General features: G+C 44.8%; 1 long non-coding RNA gene across 3 annotated transcripts in view; it reads right to left on the reverse strand.

The window, feature by feature from the left end:
* LOC132813955 (uncharacterized) overlaps positions 1–17,150 on the reverse strand; it is an 84,980-nt gene that overhangs the window by 36,635 nt on the left and 31,195 nt on the right. Inside the window, exon 4 of one of the 3 annotated variants that reach the window (XR_009644238.1) lies at positions 12,618–12,635. The exons of the other annotated variants lie outside the window; for them this stretch is intronic. This is a non-coding gene — a long non-coding RNA (uncharacterized LOC132813955). Of the gene's footprint in view, positions 1–12,617; positions 12,636–17,150 lie in introns of those variants that run through there. 3 annotated transcript variants of the gene reach the window in all.

Consider the following 17,150-nt stretch of genomic DNA (forward strand, 5'->3'; position numbering starts at 1 on the left):
GAACATCACACACACATACGAAGACACGCAAGGACGTTCTCAGAAGAATGGCATTCTAACCAGAAGTCCATCAATAAATGCATCAATTTGGATCCTATCTACCTTCTCTTCTAATAAACAACCGGAAATGACATCACCCACCTTCGGGAAGGAAAACCCATAAATAGAGAGACAGGACAAACCACCAGCGCTTCAGTGGAAACTCTCACTGATGATGTCACCTAATCATGGTGACGAAACATCTGAAAACAAATATTCATGCTCAGTGAGCTAACTTGCATACATATAAATGATTATTTTTCGTTAATTAGTGGAATTTAGGAGTTCTCTGTCACCCAACTTTTATCAGATTATGATGCGAGGTGAGCTTTTCTGGGTGTGTTGTTTTAATTAACAGAGGGGTTCGACATTGATGTCATCACAGTTTGGGGCCTTGCTGGGGACTTGGACAGACTTGAACAGATTTGTGGTACAAAAGGTCCCAGCAGATTCCAATACATTGCAATTAGTGACCTGGATCTTCACATAAAACCGTTAGGAAAATTCATTTAATTTTGTTAACTTGTGGTTGGTTGAAGTGAAAGTGAAAGAATTGCTTTTTTTAACATAACTAAAGAGGTTCCCAAATTTGCCAAGGAAGTTTACAAAGTCAGAGCAAGGAATATGTTTATAATTAACAAATAGGTTGGAATTGGGTCTAACCCGGGACAAAAGGGAAGCTGACATTGTAACGGAGATGGTCAAGCACTTTGGTGTGTCAGAGAAACAGGCAACTGCAGTAGGGTTAGAAAGAAACTTAAATTGCAAATCTGGCAACTGGAGTTAGAAGGTGAAAATAGGGACGGAAACCGAGAGAGAACAAAGGGAATGGGTAAGAGAGGAAAAGAGAGAGATAATTTGAATTTCGGAAGTTGGGAAGTTAAATGAACAGGATCGAGATGAAGGGATGTATACAGCTATGATAATACCTTGTCATATTTCGGTGAGAAAAATGTAAATATTTTTATTTCATTTGAAAAACAAAATGGCTCAGCAGATGGTGTGTCCAGTGAACTTGTGGGTAACGCTCATTCAGACCATGCCGGTGGGCGCAGGAGTGAGGTATTTGCAGCACTGCCAGATGAGGGGTCAAGAGATTATTCAGATGTCAGACTGGCTATTTTAATTGGTTATGAATTGGTACAAGAAGAATATAGGCAGAGGTTCAGAAATATAGAGACGGAACCAGGTCAGGCTTATGCTGAGTTTGAAAGAATTAAACACAGTCATTTTGGTAGACAGGTGCGGACCTTAAAAATGGATAAGACATGAGAGGCTCGAAGGGAGATTATTCTGCTGGAGGAGTTTAAAGACGCACTTCCAGAGATGGTAAAAATTCATGTGAATGAATAGAAATTTCAAGAAGTGAGAAGCGTGGCAGAAACGGCAGGTAAATACGCATTGGTGCATGAGATGAAATTTAGCTTCTGGGAGGATTTTCACCCTGTGAAGGATAGAAACTGGGAGAAGGGGAGATCACACACTACAAAGCGAACAATAGCGCTCAATAGTTTACTATAGGTGAAAAAAGAAGCCCAAGGGAGTTGAAAGGAGGTGAAAGGCCTATTGTGTTCTCACTATTAGGGAGTGAAACACATACCATTACAGTGCCGATGGTTTAAGAAAGGCACTGGGAAAAGGAGCATTCACTGCAGTAAGCTGGGACACACCGTGCTAGGGGTTGAAGGGAGACACTTTGGGAAAAGGTGTTGTAGAAGAGGCTAAGCCAGTGGCATTAGTGAAACTGTTAAAGAAGACCCCAAGTCTCCAAGGAGCTGTAAGAGAGTGCACAGCCTAGGTACAGAGTCAGTACCTGGTCTCTATAAAGAATTCGCCTCTATGGATAAAGTTTACTCAGAAGATGGGGGGTGGGGGGGGGGGGGGGTGAGGTTCCAGGGAAGGATGATAAATTCTAATTTTCTGAGATAAGGAATCTGCGCAGTTGCTAATAGTTGAGAAGTGAGGTGCCAGAAAAAGCACAATAGATCAGGCAGCATCTGAAGAGCAGGACAATCGACATATCAGGTATAAACCCATCGTCAGGAATGTGGTGGGGGAACAAGGGGGCTGAAAGATAAATAGGAGGGTAGGAGCTGGACTCGCGGGAGGGTCACTGGGAGGGTGATAGGAAGATGTAGGTGGGAGTGGTAGTGATATGTCAGAGGAGAGGGTGGAGTGAATAGGTGGGAAGCACGATGGATAATTAAGACAGTTCAAGAGGGCGGAATAATTTGAATGGTTGGATCTGGCATAAGGTTGTGGGAGGAGAGGTTTGGAAATTGGTGAAGTCGATGTTGATGCAGTATAGTTTGAGGGGTCCAGCTGTCCTACCACCTATCTACTTCACCCTCCTCTCCGACCTATCACCATCACACCCCACCAGCATCTACTTATCGTCTTGCAAGCTACCTTCCACCCAGCTCCACCCCCACCCCCTATTTATTTCTCAGCCCCCTATTCCCTCCCTTACCCCCCACTTATCTGATGAAGAACTTGTGCCTGAAACGTCAACTCTCCTGCCTAAGATACTGCCTGATTTGCTGTGCTTTTGCAGCCCCCACTATTCAACTCTAATCTCCACCGTTTACAGTCCTCACTTTCTCTCAGCCCCTAATAGCAAGAGATGGAAGGATTTTCACTCTTTCTGACATGTTACTCAAGAGTGTGATAATTTGAGGAATTGGGACAGAAATTCAGGTTGGGGACAGAAACATCACATTGGAGTGCCAAATCAGGATTGGGGAAGTAACAGTGAGAGTGAGTGACAGTGTCAGTTCCAGGAATACAGTGTGTTCTTGTGAACGATTTAATAGGATCAAGGTGGGAGAGACCTCTTATGGTGGAGAAGTCAAATGAAAACTAGGGAACTGAGGAGTTAAAAGAAATATAACCAGGAATTTTCTAGACTGTGTAGTAACAACATCCCACTGTCATAAGTTACAGCAGGAAGGAAAAACGGAAGAAAAAGACAAAGGAGTTGATGTTCAGGTAACTGACACCCTGTGAGATGTCACGGTGCAGGGAAACACCTGAACGTGGAGAAAAACGGTAGGTTAGTGCAGAAGGGAAATGGGCCAAGTGCACTCGATCGTTTGACAGGTAGCATACTGTGTTATGGGTAGCACACGAACTAACTGCAGGTGGTCGCCTAGGTGTAAGGAAGACTCAAGCTTAGGTGCAGAAGCATTTCTAGTGGCCTGGAATGCTCAAGGATGTGGTCAATTTTTGTTTTACATATCATACATGCCAAATGGTCGATAAGTCACAGGCAATAAACAACAAGCATCTTTGTTGCCAATTCCTGCATTCGAAGAACCTTTCACGTGGGTTCTGATTAATTGTGGAGCTCCCCTTTCTAAAGTAAAAGTGGAAACCAACATTTGCTGACCATAATGGATGTGTCGACCAGATTTCCAGAGGCTATTCCATTATGGAGTGTTAAGGCAAAAAGGGAGGTAGAGGAGTTGGTAGCTTTTTTTACCTCGCTGTGGCCTTCGGAGAGAGATTCAATCAGACCAAGGGTCTCCTTTTACCCCTCAGCTGTTTAAGGAAGTCATGGATAGCTTAGGCATACAGCACTTCAAATCAAGTGCGTCCCATCCTGAATCCCAGGGAGCATTGAAAAGTTAGCATCAGACACCGAAGACCATGTTAACAGCGTCCTGTCAGGATTGGCCAAATGATTGGGATAAACGTGTCCCAGTAAATTGCTTATCATCGAAGATGCCCCAAATAAATCTACTCCGTTTACTTCCTTTGAGTTAATCTTCCTACATGAAGTGAAATCCTTTGAAATTAATTAAATCTAAATTGACTGGACCGAAGTCGGAGATCTCACACTTGGATTATGTATGTGAGGTGAGGGAGAGATTAGACCGAGTAGGTGAGTGAACTAAACAGCACCTGAAGAGGACACAGCATAGAGTGAAGCAGGTGGGGGTGACGTATTAGTAGTTTAAATAATGCTCAGGATACCAGACGCCAACTGAATTAGAATACTGTTGTTTGGACAGCTGGAAAGCAATCACATTATGAGAATTATTGTATCATGGGGAGTAAGTGAACTCGGCATTTGGAACACTAGAGAGAGAGCTACTGCCATCCAACAGCAGAGTAACTGCTGTAAAGCAGGAGTGCTAGCTGGCCATCTCAAACACACTCTATCAAAGAGACATGTTCATGACAAACCTACTTGCAGTAAAACAAAATGTGACCCAGGGAGATCAGCAGCTGGATGAGTGAGCACAGTGGGGAAGATAGAGAATGTGTGGTCTTGAGATTGTAATGTTTAATATGGGGGTTGGTGGAACAGCATATTTTTACTGAGTTGGAAACAGATAGTAAGTAGCTAAGAAAAGAGGGGCTTGTATTTGTGAATAGTTGTTGTTCAGTGTTCACTAGTAAAGTTAAGAAACTAATTTGTGAATGTTTGTTTAAATCGTGGAATGTCGTTGATTTGTGTCGCTCATATTTTAACAGTTTACGAGGTGAGGCTAGCCTTTCTGGGTGTTTGGTTTTAATTAACAGAGGGGTTCGACTCCACCTTGTAAATTTCCATCCACGCTAACCCCATTTGCCTGCAGTTGGCCCATATCCTTCCAGTCCTTTCCTATCCACATATTTATCCAAATGCTTTTGAAATGTTGTTAATGTACCCCTTCAACCACATCTGCTGGCAGCTCATCCACGTACCAGCCTCTGTGTGAAGAAGTGGCCCCTCAGGTTCCCTTTTATTCCTTCCCCTCTAACCTTAAACTGATCCCTTCTCATCCTCGATTCTCTACACCTTGGAAAAAGACGGAGAGCATTAACCCTATCCATACCCCTCATGATCTTATACAGCTCTATAAGGTCCCCCCTCAGTCTCCTGCACTCTATAGAAAAGGTCCTAGCTTGTCCAACCTCTCCCTATAACTCAGACCATTGGGTCCTGGCAACGTCCATGGGAATTTCTTCTGCACTCTTTCTAATTTCATAAAATGCTCCCTATAACAAAGTGATAAAAATTGAACAGAATACACCAAGTGCGGCCTTACCAAAGTCCTGTAACTGCAACATAACTGCAACATAAATTCCCAACTTCCATCCTCAATGTCCGGCCTGATGAAGGTCAGTGTGCCAAATGCCTTCTTCACTGCCCTGTCTACATGTGACTCCACTCTCAGAGAACCATGCTCCTGAACACCAAGGTCTCTCTGCCCACTACACCCCTGAAGGCCCTTCCATTCGCCGTGCAACTCCTACTTTGAGTTGAGTTTCCAAAATGCAAGACCTCACGTATCTATATTAAATTCCATTTGCCATTTCTCGGCCCACTTCCCCACCTGATTAAGGTCCTGCTGTAATTTCGGATAAACTTCCTCATTGATCATGCTCCCACTTATTTTATTGTCATCTGTAAACTGACTAATCATACCTTGTACATTCTCAACCATATCATAGATAACAAACAGCCATGGACCCAGCCTCCAGCCTGACAAGCATCCTTCCACTAAACCATCTGCTTCCTACCATCAAGCCAACTGTGTATCCAATTGGCCAGTTCCCCAGCATTCCACGTGATGGAACTCTCCAGAGCAGCCTGCCATGTGGAACTTTATCAAAGGCCTTACTGATATCCATAGAGACTATGGTTACCACTCGGCCCTCATCAACCTGCTTGGTCACTTCATCAACGAACTCTAACAAATTTGGGGAGCATGATCTCCCACTCACAAGTCTATGCTGACTACTCCGAATCAAATCCTGTGTAAGTAATGGGTGCAGTCAATGGTATGCTGTCCTTCATTGTAAGATGATTCAAGTACATAAGTAATGCCATCTTCCTGCTGTTGTAGGGCCTTGCTGAGAGCATGGTTGGGACACTCCCTACGGATTTGATCTCCTTTGTAAGGAATGAGCTCCTTACCACAGACACGGGTGATGGTATCACGAGGATAGAGTAAAGAAGCTGAGTGTTTAATCACTAGAGCTGTGAGAGAAGAAGAAACGGTGACGTTAAACACGTGGAGTGGCAGCGATCACTTACTTCCAAAAGAGATATTGACAGGGAGAGAAATTCCATACTTTACCCAGGATTGATTGGTTTGATTTATTGTCATGTGTACCTCAGTACAGGGAAATGCTTTAGTTATGAGCAGTGGAGGAAGATCATAGTAAACATGGCCAGACAGATCATAGGGTGGAATTATGCTTGTACAGAGTAAGGCATACAGGTTACACTGAACAGCACGTGCACTAGACAAGATCAGCATGAACAAGATCAGCATTATTTGAACTTAGAGAGTCCATCCATCAGTCTAACGTGACTTTCCTAATAGTTTATATGCCTAAATTAACTCTCCCCACGTTATTGTGCAGTCGGCATGTAAACCCGTATACTGAACGTCATGTTCCTCACAGTTCCCAACAGCAGCCACAATACCTTCCATCTGAAACAGGTAGCCATTCCCATCCACGTCCACCCTACACAGAGAACACCAGGCTGGCTTCTCGGAGATGGAAGCTGCCTTCTTGTGACCTCACACAAGACATATGGCTTTCCTCCTCACCAGTAGAAAACGCCGTTAAAGTCCCACGTGTGTATCATGACAGACGGAGCTAAGAGGAACAACGTGGAGCAGTCTGTCTGTGCAGCCTCTGCTCCACTTGTTCACCATGTTAGAGCATCAGTTAGGAGACAGTGAGGCTTGTTGATGCTGAAGATCAGAGTAGACCGTAGTTTGGTGGAAAAGCACAGCAGGAGAATCGACGTTTCGGGCATAAGCCATTCATCAGGAATCAGCATTAATTAGCTCATTCTGTCCCTGTGTAAGTGCATTGAGGTGGGAATGGCCTCCTACTGTTCCTGTGTAAGTCACTCAAGGGACTGACTGGCTTCTTCCTCGTCCGACTGGACAGAGCCAAGGGCCTGATTGGGTTACCCCTGGTTCCTGTATGACAGCTCGATGTGCTGACTGGTGTGATGATGCTGTAGCTTTAAGACGTTATTTTGTTCTGGTTTCTTTTACGAGAGATTGAATGACCGTTACCAAGCTGGCTAGTTAGGACCACTTGAGTGAACAACTAGTGAGGCCTTAGGTTTATTTTAATGCAGATGGAATGGGAATGGTCAGCTCTCACAGATTAGGATTTCTGGGTTTTGGTTCCTCAGTACCATCAGAAATTATTGGGGTCTCCACCGAGTTGAAAACTTTAGTGAATGTCTCCTGGCAGCTACTCTCTATGAATTTTCTCTTGGTGCTGTTTTTAAATCCTGAATTGGAGAAATATTTGTGTCATTCAGTGTCTGAATATTCCTTTTTGCCAAGGGCTGTGTTCATGTGATTTCCAGTATAAGAACAGTTCATTAGTAATAGTTCCTAGAACTATTATTCTGTTAACTCGTCCAATATAAATACGTTATTCTAAATTCTTCTTTCTTTGGTTTTATTTCATCTATCGTGTTTAAGTAAATGGTGTGATGCTTCACACCGAGCTGTTTGACCACTCACATTGCATCTGGAACAGACACTTTACATTTTCTTTAAAATAAGAAAACATTAGAGTCTCGGCTACCACCTTCAAATATTGTCGAGGGGCTCTGGTGTGGCCCATCACACTAGAATCCTTCTCTTCCTGAGTAATATGTTGGAGGCACTGAATGGGCTGTCCCTGTTCTTCTCCAATAGTGTCAATGGGCTGAACGACTTCCTCATATTCCTGTGAAACCAGTGTGAGGTGCGGAATGAACTCTTATTTTACTGTGGCAATGTGCAGTGTCAGACAGTCATTTATATGAATGTTACTGACTCTTTAAAGGCACAAGCCTCAATGGAGTCCATGTCTTGCTGCACATGGACGCAGTCTAGTTCAGGAGCTGACGGGGGCGTCAAATTATTCTGAACATTGTAGAATCCTCAGTGACCATCCCCACTTCTGATCTTATGGTGGGGAGGGTGAGAGTAGGGAGACATTGATGAAACAGCTGAAGATGTTTGTGAAGAGGAAGCTATGCTGAGTATCTCCCACAGAGGTGACCCAAGACTGAGATGATGATCATTTTCCTTTGTGCCATGTTTGACTCCAAATACTGGAGAGTTTTCTCTGATTGCCATTAAGTTCAGGTTTGTTAAGCTCCTTGATGTCAACAGAAGCCTTGATATAAGGGCCAGTCATTTTTACCTGACCCCTTTTGTCAACCTCTTTTGTTCATATCAATAGGCCATGATATAGGAGCAGCAAGGGTTTTCTTCAAACAGGTGGCATTGAATGTCAGGATTTCTCTTCTCAAGAGTGTTCGGGGAGCCAGATGACTGAAAGTATTTGAAGAGGAGGGAGATGGATATTGACCTGTCAGAGAGTTGAGGGCGATGATGAATTGAGTATGAAAGAGGATTTGTGACCAAGAGCAGATCAGCCATGATCTTAGTGAAGGGCAAGGCAGGCTTGGGGAGTGAACGACCTGCCCCTGTGTCTGATGTTCTCACATTCTGTTATTGGAAAGTTACTGGGTGTTATTTTCATGGATGTTCTGTTATTGAATGTTGCCATCAGGGAGATAAGAGGATTTTGTGAGCCATCGCTGGGTGAGGTATGGGGGCTGTATTCACAGTGAATTTCGGTCTACAACATGACCAAGTAATGGAGCACAAGTTTCAGTGAGGGGAAGCTCAGTAAAGAGAGATGAGGGGCCTCTTTCATACCCAGCCTGGGTTTTACAATTACAATTCTCAAATAACCTCCAAGTGTGTGGGACAGTCTTGAAGGGCCGAATGATCTCCTTTGTTTCTGTGCACCAGGTTATAGGAGTAAGTAGCCTCTAAATGCTCCTGCCTAACAGGTTTAATTGGCTGAATGGAACACAGGAACACGGGATTGAGGGACAGGAGTGAGTCATTAGATACGTTGAGCCTTCTCCACCAGGCACTAAGATTGTGGCTGATCAGGTTGGGGTCTCAGCCCCACTTTCCTGTCTGCGTCCCATTATCCATGACTCAGTTCCCTGTCAAATATTTCACTCACGCAACTTTCAATCAATGTGAACATAGAGGCATGATAAATTTCCAGTGAAGAGGATTCGGATTTGAAAGGTACTTTCAGAATTTTTCGTCATCCCTCTTATAGAATCAGAGTCATGCAGAGTAGAAACAGACCCGTTAGTCCAATCTGTTCACTCCGATCAGATATCAAATCTGATCCAGTCCCATTTGACAGCATTTGGCCAATATCCCTCGTCTTTCAGATAGTTTTTAAATGTGCGATTGTAACCGCCTTCACCACTTCCTCTGACAGCACTTTCTGTACACACACCACTCTCTGTGTGAAACATTTAACTTCAGGTCCCTTCCAAATTATTCGTCCTCTCCCCTCCAACCTGTGCTCTCCTGATCTGGGATCCTGGGGAGCAGAACATGGCTGTTCAGAATAACACTCCAGGGGGAAACACTTCAAACTAATCAACCTCTCCCTAAAGCTCAAACCTCCAGTCCTGGGACATCCGCGTAAATCTTTTCTGCAGAAAACCGAGTTGTACGCAGTATTCTTAAAGTGGACTCACCAACATCCTGTACAGATACAACATGCCACCACAACTCCTATACTCAATGCTCTGACTGATTATGGCAAATGTGTAAAATGTGTTCTGTACCGCACTGTCTGCATTCGATTCCACTTTCAAGGAACAATGTACCTGCAGCCCTTTGTCCATTTGTTTCACAACACTCACAAGGCCCTTACCATTATGTGTACAATTTCTGCCCTGATTTGCCTTCCCAAAATGCGTAACCTCGTATTTATCTAAATTAAACTTCATCTGTCAGTCCTTGCCCCTTTGTCCCATCTATTTGTGGTCTTGTTGTACTCTGAGATAATCCACTACACCACCTTTCTGATGTAATCTGTAACCTTACTAACTATGGCACCAATATCCACATCTAAATCCTTGACATAAATGATGAAATGTTTTGTGAACTCAGTATTGATTCTTACAGCACACTGCTGCTCACAAACCTCCAGTCTGAAAAATACCCCTCTTCCTTCAAGCCAATTGTGACGAGCATCTTCTGTATCCCAATGTGACCGAACCTTACTAATCTGCCGACCAATCGGAATGTTATGAACACCTTGCTGAGGTCCATATAGACAATATCTACCAAACTGCCTTCATCAATCTTCTTTGTCACCTCTTCATAAAACTCAATCAAATTAATGAGACATGATTTCTCATGCAGAAAGCCACGTTGTCTACCCCGATCAGCCCTTACCTTCCTAAATGTATGTAAATGCTATCCCTCAGAATCCCCTCCAACAACTTACCCACTACTGACATCAGGCTCACCGGTCTATAGTTCCCCGGCTTTTTGGGCCACTGTTTCCTTTTCTAGTCCCACTCCTCCACTGCTCACAACAAATGTTAAATGTAACCAGGTTGGAGATATAGCCGATGATATTGGTCTCAGACTGGGTCAGGGTCAGTTTTAGGAACAAGTCAGGCTAGTATCGTTAATCTGCTCAAATAGCACGTTTATGATCCAGAGCAATGTTACTCCAACTATGATGGAATGCTGAATGGCAAACTGTTTGGGTATTGCAAATAAAGATTCGATGTTTCCCTTTCTAAAAACACTGATACAAACACACACACACGCACACAAAATAAACAAAATCTCTGCAATTTCACGTTGAAAGAACCTTGTCCAGATACTATTGGAACTCATGACAAAAGGAAAAAATGAGAGATTGTCCAAAATGTTATTCTGTTTCTGAAGATATTGTACTCACACAGCCGCTAGCAATGGGATTTTATCCTGAGAGAGTTGGATTTGGCTGAATTCCCTTTGTATTAGGCTGGCAGGCGGTTCCAGGTTAGCACAGTGGCTCAGTAGTTCGCCCTGTTGCCTCACAGCATCAAGGACATGAGTTCAATTCCAGCCTCGGGCGACTATCTGCTTGGAGTTTGCATCTTCTCCCCTTGTCTGCGTGAGCGTCTGATGAGTGCTCCCGTTTCCTCTCACAGCCCAATCTGTATAATTCAAGTGGATTGGTCAAATAGTGTTCAGCGATTTCGACTTTAGGTGCACTAGTCAGTGATAACTGTAAGGGGATGGGAAGGTTACTCTTTGGAGGGTTAGTATGGACTTGTTGGGCCGAAGGGCTTGTTTCCACACTGCAGGGATTCTATAAAAATAAGAATGGTAACAATAACTGTAGAGTTTTGTTTTAGCTCGTACACGTTACTGTGATGAGGAATAATGAAGGAGAGAGAGTGCAATAGGCTGTTTCTTCTCGGGCAGGTGACATTGTCTCCCTCTCTGAGTTGAATCACACAATAATGTCATTCTCTCCCAAACCGGACCATGTGAGGTCTCCTTGTACATTGTCCAAACTATGTCTCCATCACATTCCCTGTTCCATGTCGGTGCATCATTGCTGCTGTCATCCACAGAGCCATACCCTGAGAAGAAAATGGTCTCGGTCGATTTGAAGATATGTTTATATGTCCCTGCCTCATTAAAAAAAATAAAATGTTTAATGTATTCAGAATACATAGAACATGGAATATAGAACAGTCCAGCACAGAACAGGCCCTTCAGCCCACCATGTTGTGCCTACCATTGATCCTCATGTATGCACCCTCACATTTCTGTGCCCATATGCATGTCTAGCAGTCTCTGAAATGTCCCCAATGACCCTGCTTCCACAAATGCTGCTGGCAACGCATTCCATGATCTCACAACTCTCTGGGTAAAGAACCCGCCTCTGACATCCCCTCTATACTTTCCTCCATCCAGCTTAAAACTATGAACCCTTGTGTTAGCCATTTCTGTCCTGGGAAATAGTCTCTGGCTATCAACACTATCTATGCCTCTCAATCTTGAATACCTCAGTTAGGTCCCCTCTCCTCCTCCTTTTCTGCAATGAAAGAAGTCCGAGCTCTGTCAACCTCTCCTCAGAAGAGAAGCCCTCCAGTCCAGGCAGCATCCTGGTAAACCTCCTCTGAACCCTCTCCAAAGCATCCACATCTTCCCTACAATCGGCTGACCAGAAATGGACGCAGTATTCCAAGTGCATTCGAACCAATGTTTCATAGAGCTGCAGCAAGATCTCACGACTCTTAAACTCAATCCCACTGTTAATGAAAGCCAAAACACCATGTGCTTTCTTAACAACCTTGTCCACTTGGGTGGCCATTTTAAGAGATGTATGTACCTGCACACCAAGATCTCTCTGTTCCTTCACACTGCCAAGAATCCTATTCTTAATCCTGTACTCAGCTTTCAAATTCGACCTTCCAAAATGCATCACCTCGCATTTATCCAGGTAGAACTCCATCTGCCACCTCTCAGCCCATCTCTGCATCCTGTCAATGTCCCGCTGCAGCCTACAACAGCCCTCTACACTGTCAATAACACCTCCAACCTTCGTGTCATCTGTAAACTTGCTTCAATCCCCTCATTCAAATCATTAAATAAAATTACAAACAGTAGAGGCCCAAGGACAGAGCCCTGTGGAACACCACTCACCACTGACTTCCAGGCAGAATATTTTCCTTCCACTACCACTCGCTGACTTCTGTTGGCCAGCCAATTCTGTATCCAAACAGCTAACATAGATACCTGTGTTAAAATGAATGTTTTGTTTTAACAAATACAGAAATTGCTGGAAAAGCTCAGCAGGTCTGTCAGTATCCAGATGCTTTTTACATGATGTAGTTGTAACAGCCTCCACCACTTCCTCTGGCAGCTCATTCCATACGCACACCACCCTCTGTGTGAAAAGGTGTCCCTTAGGCCTCTTCAAAACCTTTCCCCTCTCACTTTCCACCAATGTCCCCTAGTTTTGGAGTCCCTAACCTGGGGAAAAACCTTGACTACATACCCTATCCATGATCGTTCTGATTTTATAAACCTTTACTGCTGCGAAATGTGACTTCAATCAACACGAATGGCTGTACTTTCAATAATCCAGGGCCGAAATGCTGACATTCAACACCCACACCTGTTCTTTCTCCATCAAGTCACAATTCTAAAACCAGTTTAATCAGTTTGTTCAGATATATTAAGAGACACTTCTGTGGGATTTACACCTAGACCTTTGTGCCCGGAGGTAGGGACACGAGCACCACTCGGCAATACCCATAAAGCTGTAACATTATTCTCCTGTGTGTTTGTTCATCAGCCTGTTATGACATGCTGTGACATACCTCTGCAACAGGCAGGACATGAATCCACACCTTCTGGTCCAGAGATAGGAACACTACCAAACAATGTCAGGAATTGGAATCAAACCCAGAGCCATGACTCAGGGGCAGGGACACTACCCACTACACTACTATACCCAGATTTTGGGTCACATTTTAAGGGGCAGCATTCAGCTCAGTGTGGATTTATTATAATCAGGTTACCATTACTGAACTACACAAAACATTTTGTTTTGTTAAACAAGTGCAAGATCGAAATTACTATGAACATCTTTAATCGCTATTATCTGTAGTCTGCAATATTAGGGAAAGGAATCCTGCAGACATACTCTGCCCAGTGAAGGCTCTCAAAAATAGATAGTTATTACTGAACAGCAGACACGGAGAAAGGGCATAATTTCTGGTCCCAAAACACCGACCGGTATAACCCAACTCTCACGTGTGTCTGCCCTCTGCCTAAAACCATGAAATGATACCAGGCCGCTGATTATTGTCCAGCCTCTCCTCCCCACTGACTGTGTCTGCAATCCGTCCCTCCTTCCCCCTAACCACACAAGGCAAACCAAGCTCAGAGTCTTTGTGAAAATCAAGGCCGGAGTGTGCAGGCCTCCTGGGGAGGGGTGGGCATTTTAAAATTAAACGGGGAAGGTGAGAACGTGGCAATATCACTCACTGGCCGAGGCGTGGCAGATGGATTTAAGTTTGGATTAATGCGAGGTATTGGATTTGGTAAATCCAACAAGAGCAGGACTTATACAATTAAACGTAGGGCCTTTGGCAGTGTTGTAGAACAGAGACCTCGGCCATCAGGTATAGTTCTTTAAAAGTTGCATCTCATATAGATAATGTGGTTAAGAAGGTGTTTAACACAATTGTCTTCAATGGTCAGACCTTTGAGTATCGGAATTAGGACGTCATGTTGAGGTTGTACAGGACATTGGTGAGACCTCTACCGGAATACTGTGTCCAGTCTGGTCATCCTGCCCACTCATTCTACAGGCACACCAGCCTCTGGGTGAAAGAGCTGCCCTTAGGTCACTTTTAAATGTTTCCCCTCTTACAACTTTGTCCTCTAGATTTGGTGTCCACCACACTTATAAAATACATTGACTATTCACTTTGATATTATTGACCTTGATATTATTAAGCTGGAGAGGGTTCAGAAGAGTTTAACCTGGATGTTGCTGGAAATGGAGGGATTGAGCTATAAGGAGAGGCTGAATAGGTTGGGACATTTTTCACTGGAGAGTGTGAGATGGAGGGGTAATTTTGCAGAGGTTTATAAAGTGATGAGGGGTACAGATAAGCTGTAGGGCTGATGTCTTTTCCCTAGAGTTAGGGATTCAAAATGGAGGGATATTTTAACGTGCGAGGAAAAAAGATTTACAAAAGTCAGGAAAGGTTAGACAGAAGTTGGCTTGTGTGTGGAATGAACTTGCAGAGCATGTCGTGAAAACAGGTACAGTTACAATGTTTAAAGGACATTTAGATCAGTACATGGATAAGACATCAGTTTGGATGGTGCTGTGAGCAGCTGCCCTCTCCCTCCCTCTCTCTGAATGATTCCCTGTTGGTTTTCACCCTCTACCAATGCCTGTGCAGTGGCGTGGGGAGGCCAGCAGAGGGAGGCATTGCATCACTTTCAGCACCACAAAGACTGCAAAAGTGTTGCTGGTCAAAGCACAGCAGGTTAGGCAGCATCTCAGGAATAGAGAATTCGACGTTTCGAGCATAAGCCCTTCATCAGGAATAAGAGAGAGAGAGCCAAGCCGGCTGAGATAAAAGGTAGGGAGGAGGGACTAGGGGGAGGGGCGATGGAGGTGGGATAGGTGGAAGGAGGTCAAGGTGAGGGTGATAGGCCGGAGTGGGGTGGGGGCGGAGAGGTCAGGAAGAGGATTGCAGGTTAGGAGGGACCGCCCTCCTAACCTGCAATCCTCTTCCTGACCTCTCCGCCCCCACCCCACTCCGGCCTATCACCCTCACCTTGACCTCCTTCCACCTATCCCACCTCCATCGCCCCTCCCCCTAGTCCCTCCTCCCTACCTTTTATCTCAGCCGGCTTGGCTCTCTCTCTCTTATTCCTGATGAAGGGCTTATGCTCGAAACGTCGAATTCTCTATTCCTGAGATGCTGCCTAACCTGCTGTGCTTTGACCAGCAACACATTTGCAGCTGTGATCTCCAGCATCTGCAGACCTCATCTTTTGCACCACAGAGACTGCCAGACCTGCCCCACACAGAGACACACAGATACACACACAGCAATTGTTAGGACACAACATTGAGCTCTTCTGGTAATTTAAACTAAACATAAATAAATGCTCAATTCGCCTCATAAACTGTTGAAATATGAGTGACAGAGAACTCCCAAATTCCACTGTTTAAATAAAAACAACAGTGTAGTTTTTAACACTGAAAGTGAACTGAAAGAGACCCTCTATCTCTTAACTGCTTATAACCCGACCCAGCTCGACAGCAATATACTGTTTCTGGGTCTGCCATCCTCTCATATCACAGGGACTTGTAAGCTCTCAGTTCAGAGCAGCATTCACCCTCGCTTAAAGGTACAGTACACACTTTCACCTTCATCCCATTACACTCTGATGAATATCGATAAGTGGAACCTATCCGGATTTCTCTTGCTCTGTGGTTTGTCAATATTTCATCTACTCTGTCTCGTATATGTCAGGACTTTTGTTATTCCATTGACAGTATGTCATTATTCGATTCTGTCCTTGGGAATATATCAGTATTTCACTTGCTCACACTCCTGTGTGTGGGGCAGGATTTCAGTTGTTTCATGGGAACTGTGACACTATGACAATCTCAATGTTTGTAAATGGTACCAAACCTGCAAGAATTGTAAAGTCTTTGGAGGACAGTGTGGAACTCTAACAGGACAGTGACACGCTGGTAGACGGGGATCAATGCAGAGCAGTGTGAGGTGATGCACTTTGGTATGAAAGATAAAGACAGTTTAAAACAGGCTGTGCCGTTATAAAGGGGCTGCAGGAACAGAGAGCGCTGCGTGTAAATGAGCACAGATTGTTGAAGATGTCAGGACAAGTGGGGAGAGCAGTAACTCTCACAGATTAGTTTCAGTATCTGAGCTGTTTATAGGGGGAGGTGTAGGAGGGAGTCTCGGTGCTCCCTTCCTGGGAGGTGGTGGTGACGATGTGTTGTGAGCCCACCCTCCTACCCCCCGAGACCCTGGGGATTCCATTTGTACCAGCTCGACACAGAAGGGAGATGGCATCAGGGCCACGGCTTCTAAGTTGTGCCGGGGGGAAACGGAGCTGCCAGGGGGTTTAAAGTGAGAATTGCCCTTCACTGAACATTTCTCCTTACTCGGTCGGTGGAACGTGGATGTTTCAGAATCTCCACACGAGGCGTCCCCGTCCTTCCCCCATGGCGGGGGGAGGGGAGTGAAGGAACGGATATCGGGCTCTCCACCACCCGGCTTGGCCCTTTCTGTCCTATTCGAGGCTGTTTCTCCTGGAATGGGAGAAAGGGAAGGAGGGATGGTGGGGGTGGGTGGCCCTGCTGTTAGTGCTGGTGTAGGTGAGGATAATGGCTAATCGTGAGGTTTTCAGAGGGAGTCTGTAGACAGTGTTGTATCCATGCAGTATAATTGATGTGGGGGATAAAGTGGACGGGGTGGCAGAGAGAGAGAGAGACAGACAGAGACAGAGAGAGAGAGAACGTGCTGCATGCGACAGTGACAGTGTTGGAGCATTAGCCTTATTCGGGGGTCGGTGCTATAACAGATATACCGTGAGTGTGAGGGAGCAGAGAGAATACAGTGACCCTTATCCTGACAGAACGGGGAAGGTTATTGATGCATGTCCTGTTTTGCTGGACATTTCTTCAGACCGCAGATACAGCACTGAGCTGGGTGGGGAGCACAGACCATTCTTGGTGGGTCTGGTGGT

Source organism: Hemiscyllium ocellatum, unplaced genomic scaffold, assembly GCF_020745735.1.
Source record: "Hemiscyllium ocellatum isolate sHemOce1 unplaced genomic scaffold, sHemOce1.pat.X.cur. scaffold_565_pat_ctg1, whole genome shotgun sequence".
Classification (NCBI taxonomy): Eukaryota; Metazoa; Chordata; class Chondrichthyes; order Orectolobiformes; family Hemiscylliidae; genus Hemiscyllium; species Hemiscyllium ocellatum.